This window comes from Physeter macrocephalus, chromosome 18, assembly GCF_002837175.3.
Source record: "Physeter macrocephalus isolate SW-GA chromosome 18, ASM283717v5, whole genome shotgun sequence".
NCBI classification, from domain to species: Eukaryota; Metazoa; Chordata; class Mammalia; order Artiodactyla; family Physeteridae; genus Physeter; species Physeter macrocephalus.
In genome coordinates, this window is record NC_041231.1 from 19,022,653 (window position 1) to 19,030,452 (window position 7,800).

A 7,800-nucleotide genomic window follows, 5' to 3' on the forward strand; every position below is an offset into this window, starting at 1 on the left:
CAGCCTTCATGAGAATGCTCAGCACAGTAAAATTTTTTAGAAAAACCTTCCTGCATAAACATAGTGTGCCTATGATTTAAACAATTCTCTCTTTGTTATCTGAACTACTGAATAAAATAGCTCCAAATTCCCATTGACTGCCAGGACCTCTCCAAGTTATTTTATTTAAAATAGAAATTGTAGGACATTTGTGAAGTTTTACTGTTGATACACAATTCTACCTTAAATATCTTCAAGTTTTTAAAATTTTGGTATTTGGCAGTACACTATGCTGTGGGAAAATTATAGCATGTCTTTCTCAAATATCTTGGATTTATGACAGAAAGACATCACTAAGAAATCAATCATTCTCCAGGTTGAATCTTTTCCACTTTTGCCTCAGAAATAGTCAGCAACTTCAAGCTTTTAAAATGATTTCTTTGGTGGCCTATGGGCTGTTAAATCATGCGAATAATTAATTGATGTAATTAAACACATAAAGCACCACTTGCAAAATTTTGTACTGTGAAAATTAGCTAGGGTTTTACAGTAAATAGGCAATTCATGCCAAAGAATAGAGAAGTCAAGAATACATATTGAAAAACATTTAAAAAGAATACATATTGAGATTCTGTTTTTTGCGTGATATTACCACAACCAGAGGAAAAGTTTTTTTTCTTTGGCCGCGCGCGTGGCTTGTGGGATCTTAGTTCCCAGACCAGGGATCAAACCCTCACCCCCTGCCTTGGATGCACAGAGTCCTAACCCCTGGACTGCCGGGGAAGTGCCCCATTTTTTTTTTAAAAAATAAACTCCTAATTTTATTTTATTTTATTGATTTGTTTATTTTTGGCTGGCTGTGGGGCATGCGGGATCTTAGTTCCCCGACCAAGGACTGAACCCGTGCCCCCTGCATTGGAAGTGCGGAGTCTTAACCACTGGACCACCAGGGAAATCCCTGGAAAATTTTTTAATTGTCCCTTTTGGTGGACAAAATAACATAAACATTTATAATACTAATTGAGCAGTTGGTATACTTAATACTGAATCAAAAGATTAAGTCCAGTTTTCTGACATACCTTCAGTTGAGAAGGAAGACTTACTACAATGGATTGCAGAGGGAAAAGGTTTTTTTTTTTTAAGAAAAAGGGAGGAGTCATGCTGAGGACCTTCAAGCAAGCTTCTTTTAGATCCCTGCACCCCAGGAGATAAGCTACTTGTTCCCTCAACCAAATCTTCCCTTTCGCCTCCACAACCCCTCAACCTACGCCCCACCATCAAAAGTAGCTCAGCCCTGCCATGTTTCCACCGCTTTCTTTCCTCTTTTCCTTCATTCTTAAGAGTAGTCATCCTGGTTGATATTAAATTATGCACTTTTTATTTCTTAAACATCCCTTTCCTTCATTAGAACTGAATCTTGTCATGTTTCTGATTATGTTCCTGTTTCCATGAAAAATGACTAGCAGTTTGTAGGGCTCAAGCAATATTTTTTGAAAAAATAAGCGCTTATGTGCCAGGCACAATCCAAGGTGCTTCATATGTATTTTTCTTACAATTCTTCAATAGGTTTAGCTTATAATAAACACTCAATAAAACTAATTTTGTTAAAATAAAACAAAATATTCTTCCAGTGTAAGGGTGTGCTTGAATTCCAGTTAAATCTACCCGACTCTACTGGTTGAAATATTTCCAATGACTGATTTATCAATAAATGGCTATTTGGCCAAATTTACTACATTTCCTGGTAAATCTGATCAAACATACTGTTAGTAATAGCAAATATATTTTAAAAGCAAATATATTTTATTTATGGAAGTATCCTTGATTTCTGAAATTCAGTAGGTACATAATAAATGTCTGTTTAATGAATGAAATAGTAGCTATATTAGTTTATGTTTGCAGCTACAGGTACACAGTTAACTAGGTCCTATGGGAAGTATAAAGCCAAATTGCATTTGTGCCTACTGCCTATGTCTGGGATCAGAGCTCTGCATAGACACTTATTTATGGACACAAATATTCATTAAATATGTTAGTGAAAATACAGTACAGAGAAGATAGAAGGGATGCAAATAAGTAAATTCTGTGAATGACAACCATCTATAGTAGGTGCTATTGACTAAATTGTGCCCCCCCATTCAAATGTTAAATCCTGAACCTCCAAACTGATTGTGTTTGGAGATAGGGCTTGTAGGAAGTAATTAAGATTAAATGAGATAGTAAGAGTAGGTGTGTAATCCTATAGGATTTGTGGCCTTATAAGAAGAAGAGAGAGCCATCTCTTTCTCTCTTTCCACACATCAACCCACGAAAGACCACGTGAGAACCCAGCAAGAAGGTGGTTGTCTGCAAGCCAGCAAGAAATGTCTCTCCAGGAACCAAAGCAATGGACAGCCTCCATAACTGTGAGAAAGAAATGTCTGTTGTTTAAGGCCCCCAGTCTATGCTATTTGGTTATGTCAGCCTACACAACTAATACGTTTGGTACTCTTATTGTCTCCGTTATACTGATGAGGAAATCGAGGCACAGAGAAGTTAGGTGTTCTGCCTGAGGTCATAGAACTAGGAGGTAAAAGGGCCAGGATCTGAATTTAGCACATATGATTCCAGAGTCATCCTATTAATCATTTACAGAGCTTCTAGGCATCAAATAAGTAAAAGGGTGCAGATACAAAGAAAACATGCCATGTGGAGAAATCAAAGAGAAATGAACATGAGCCTGGAGAGGCAAGTAAAAGCCAAACCAGGCAAGGGCTTTTTAAAAAATGTCCTATTTTCCTCAGGGCAAAAGGAAGTCACTGGAAGGGTTTAAGCAAGGGGGACGGATGATGGAATGATGGATGAGATGTGGATTCTGAAGAGGCCACTCCACCTATAGCCCATTTGTTAAAAATATTGAAAAAGCTTGATCTCAAGAGTGAAATAAAAATGGTCATTTGGAATCTACTTGGAATCCTTATCTTTTCCACAAGTCAGCTTACTGCCTATCACTATAAAGGCAGAACTGTGGTAGTAAGGCAAAGAGGTTTAACTTCTCCAAAGAGGTTAGAAATGTGAGGTTTGCCTGCTTAAGCATCTCAGTTGCGGTAATCATAGTGCATTATTTTCCCATTGCTATCATAACAAATTACCACACAGCAGCTTAAAACAACTGAAATTTATTATCTTATGGTCCTGTAGGTCTGAAGTCCATGAAAATTGTGGCTAGTCTGGTTTCACTAGTGCTACACAATTGTAGAAACAGGGTTGCCATTTCATTGCTGGCTGTCTGATGGGTCATTCATTCTCATCTGCTAGAGCCCATATTTCCCAGTTTTTGGCCCCTTTCAAAGCCGATAATGGTGTCTTCATATCTCTCACATGCTTCTCTTTCTGCCTTATCTCTCCAATGCATCTCTTCTGCCTCAATATTCTGCCTTGGTCTTCTGCTTTCAAGGACCCATGTGATTCGAACCGACCCAGATAATCTAAAATAGTCTCCTTAAATTAACATGAGCTGATCAGTAATCTTAATTCTAACTATAAAAGCCCTCCCACAGCGGTAAGTAGATTAGTGTATGTTTAAATAAGCAAAGGATGGGAGTCTTGGGGGGAATGTGCCTACCACACATGGTCTCCATTTTCTATGTATGTATCATTTAGAATTAATTATATAGCATGGACGATGTTCTTGAACTATTTTTTGGTTTAGTTTCAGTCTCTATCAATGCACATTTTTTCATTCTTCCTGTAGTCATAAAACAAGAGTTAGATAAAAACATGTTCTTTTCAAAGAAAGCATAACTTCTAATGCTAAGGGTGGATATGTCATTACCTGTGGAGCCAGTATATATGGATAGAGACTGAAAGCCTAGAAATAAATTTCTTAATATGATAAATTAAGGTATTCCACTCATTCCAATTATCTTTCCAGCAACTCATCATTCTTCTGGGATTTCATTTTTCTATTATCAGATATAAATGACATTTTATTCAGTCAAAGCCACATTAATAATTTCATAGCAAAATATGACAAAAAAACAAGTGCACTTTAGATGATAGATGATGGAAATTGGAAGTAGGAACAAATTCTGATTTCACTTATTTTACTATCTATGCCAATACCTCCAGCAATGAAGGGAGCAAGGGTATGTCATGGTAAATGTCTGCATCCTAAAGCAAGGAATAATTAGTCAGTATTGGTATTTTGTATGAGTCTTCATGCTTCATCTAAATCAACCTTTATAAATGCATTAGGTACTTCAGAGATGTCCTTAAGGCAGCTACCAAATAATATCAGTGATTTTGAAGGAGTTAATGTGTACCCCTTAGAAAGGAGCTTATCTGAAGGTAGCTAAGGTATTTGAGAAAATGCTCTAAGATAGGATAAATATGGATAAAAACTAAAAGTGAGATTTAATTCTACATACAGATAAAAGAATTAATTATTATTTAATGGATTCCAAATCTATACTACTTTCCCTCCAGTAAAAAAATAATCAGGTAAGATTTAGTGAACAGCTAAATACCTTTCTAATTTCAAAGAGCTTTGAAAAATAAGTGAACATTCCAACAACTAATAGGGAATTAAGTTTATTTTTCCTTACACAGAAACAATAAATCTAGGATACAATATGAACAGTTACTTTTCAATTTGCCCTACAGTGTTCCTAAAGTCCTATGTCTTATGTTCAGTGTGATCAACATCTCTATGCTTTCTGTAGGGGATCAGAAAAAATGCAGAGGGAATGCTAATTACATAGTCATTATGGAATTTACAACATGTTGATTGATTACTAGGCACTAACATCTATGCAGATGAGGAACTGAAGGCCAGAAGTTATGAAATACAAGAATGAAAATGAGCTCAAGAATCCCACATGAGTCTTCTCAGCTCTGACTCTTTAACCAGTAAGTGGAAAGATGATGAAGTTTAAATATGTTTTTTAGTTTGGAATTCATGTTAAACGCACAGTGCAACTAAAAGGGCATCAAATTACTTCTCACATATTGTATGAATACTGTATATAAGTAGAATAAGTATTTAGAAAGCAGTTGGTGGTGGTGTAGGAAGATGTCCTTATCCTCAGCCAAATCCTAGTTACATCTATGTTGCCTTAGAAAAAATCTACAATGTTTTACCATCAACTAACTTCAAAAGGTGTTCTATTTCCAAAGAGACAGGGAGTTTCTGAGCATGCATTACCTATAATTCTTTTAGAAAGTCCAAATGTAGTCACATTTATCTTGTGTTTATAGAGAATCACTCATCTTTCATAATACAACTACTTAGCACTGAGAAATGCATAGGTAACTGACAGTATATGTCTCCCAATATAAAGTTTATATTTTGGCCTTAAAATATGTAGGTCAATTTACCAATATTTTGATAAACAGGGTAGATCCAGTTTACCTCACAGACTATGTCTATGAGGTTTAGTGGAAGTTGCTTGTTCCAAGTCTTACTCATGAAGTTGAAATGATATATAAATATATATCTTTTCACCATTTAAATGAAACTCAAACCCAAGAGTATCTAATGAGCAACATTTGCAGCCTATAAGGAATTTAATAACACAACTGGAGCCAACCACTTTATAATATACTTGGGCCTCAGTTGTGCCAGAGCTCAGAATAAATCAGGGAGCAAACTGCTGTTTTTGCCTTCTGCAATCCTCAGCCAAGCTCAGGAGAACAGCCATGTTTACGCATACCATTTTTTGAGTTGTTAATGCCCTTACAAAATAGGACTCTGAAAAAATGATACAGAATCTGAATGAGTACAACTTTAAAACAACCATTTTCTAAAAGAAGATCACATTTAAGAAAAAAAAAACAAAATTTACAAAGCATAAGTTCCATGATTTCCAAATTTGTTATAATTGCTTATTAGTGGATTGAATAAAATCATGGCAACATTTCTAATGGGGTTGAATTCTGCGGAAAATCATACAAAGGGGAAGTGAGGTGTATATGTTAGAAGAAAATGAGAAGAGATATATTCTCCTACTTTCAGTGTGGAATAATTTACAGACTCCTAAACATTCTTGGCCAAAGTTCTGGGATGTATTCTATATAAGCTATCAATTTAGAGACAGTTTGATGATATAATAAGCATGTACTCTCTAAAGGAAATTGTTTTGTTTTGAATCCTGGCTCCACCAATTACTAGGAATGTAATCTAAAGCTGTAAATATGGATAATAAAACATTTGTTTGCGGAACTTGCAAGAGGGCAAAATGTCCCACCCCAAAATGTGTCTCTTTGGCCTGAGGATTATTTTAGACAGGTTGTTTTTAAGAAAAAAATGCTCAGGAAGAGCTTTCGTCTCTCCATTCTTACTGCCTAAAAGAATTTAGATGGAGGACCTGTTCCACGGAGGGAGTCATCACTGAAGATGACTACAGTATAATATGAATTAGGTGTGATAGACAAGGAGGAACCTAGAAAAGTTGGTTTCTTAAAATTCCTCTTTGTGTCCCAGCAAACATTTGTGTACCAAATATTTGCTCTTTTTCACCTTCCTGTGAATTTCCTTTCTTCCCTTTTATTTTATTTTTTTCATTTTTGCAAGTTTAATATTCAGGTTAACAGGACAAACTACATGAATGTAATTAAAAATAGGTTATGTTGTTTTCTTCTATTGACCGTTGCCAATGCAAATATGGGGCTTTAGCTCACATTAGTTGCCTTCTCTACTGCAGGGCTGAATTGTTCAGATGAATAAAATCATCTTAAGTTGAAATTTTGGGGGGTGAGGAACTTATAAATTTTATGATGGATTAGCCATTTCGCTGTCCTTTTTTTTTTTTAAACATCTTTATTGGACTATACTTGCTTTACCATGGTGTGTTAGTTTCTGCTTTATAACAAAGTGAATCAGTTATACATATGTACCCATATTCTTCCCTCTTGTGTCTCCCTCCCTCCCACCCTCCCTATCCCACCCCTCAAGGTGGTCAAAAAGCACCGGGCTGATCTCCCTGTGCTATGGGGCTGCTTCCCACTAGCTATCTATTTTACATTTGCTAGTGTATATATGTCCATGGCACTCTCTCACTTTGTCACAGCTTACCCTTCCCCCTCCCCGTATCCTAAAGTCCATTCTCTAGTAGGTCTGTGTCTTTATTCCCATCTTGCCCCTAGGTTCTTCATGACCTTTCTTTTTTTTCTTTTCAGATTCCACATATATGTGTTGGCATACAGTATTTGTTTTTCTCTTTCTGACTTACTTCACTCTGTATGACAGACTCTAGGTCCATCCACCTCACTTCAAATAACTAAATTTTGTTTCTCTTTATGGCAGAATAATATTCCATTGTATATATGTGCCACATCTTCTTTATCCATTCATCTGTTGATGGACACTTAGGTTGCTTCCATGTCCTGGCTATTGTAAATAGAGCTGCAGTGAACATTGTGGTACATGACTCTTTTTGCATTATGGTTTTCTCAGGGTATATGCCCAGGAGTCGGATTGCTGTGTCGTATGGTAGTTCTATTTTTAGTTCTTTAAGGAACCTCCATACTTTTCTCCATAGTGGCTGTATCAGTTTACATTCCCACCGACAGTGCCAGAGGGTCCCTTTTCTCCACACCCCCTCCAGCGTTTATTGTCTGTAGATTTTTTGATGATGGCCATTCTGACTGGTGTGAGATGATGTCTCATTGTAGTTTTGATTTACATTCCTCTAATAATTAATGATGTTGAGCATTCTTTCATGTGTTTCTTGGCAATCTGTATATCTTCATTGGAGAAATATCTATTTAGGTCTTCTGCCCATTTTTGGATTGGGTTGTTTGTTTTTTTGATATTGAGCTGCATGAGCTGCTTGTAAACTT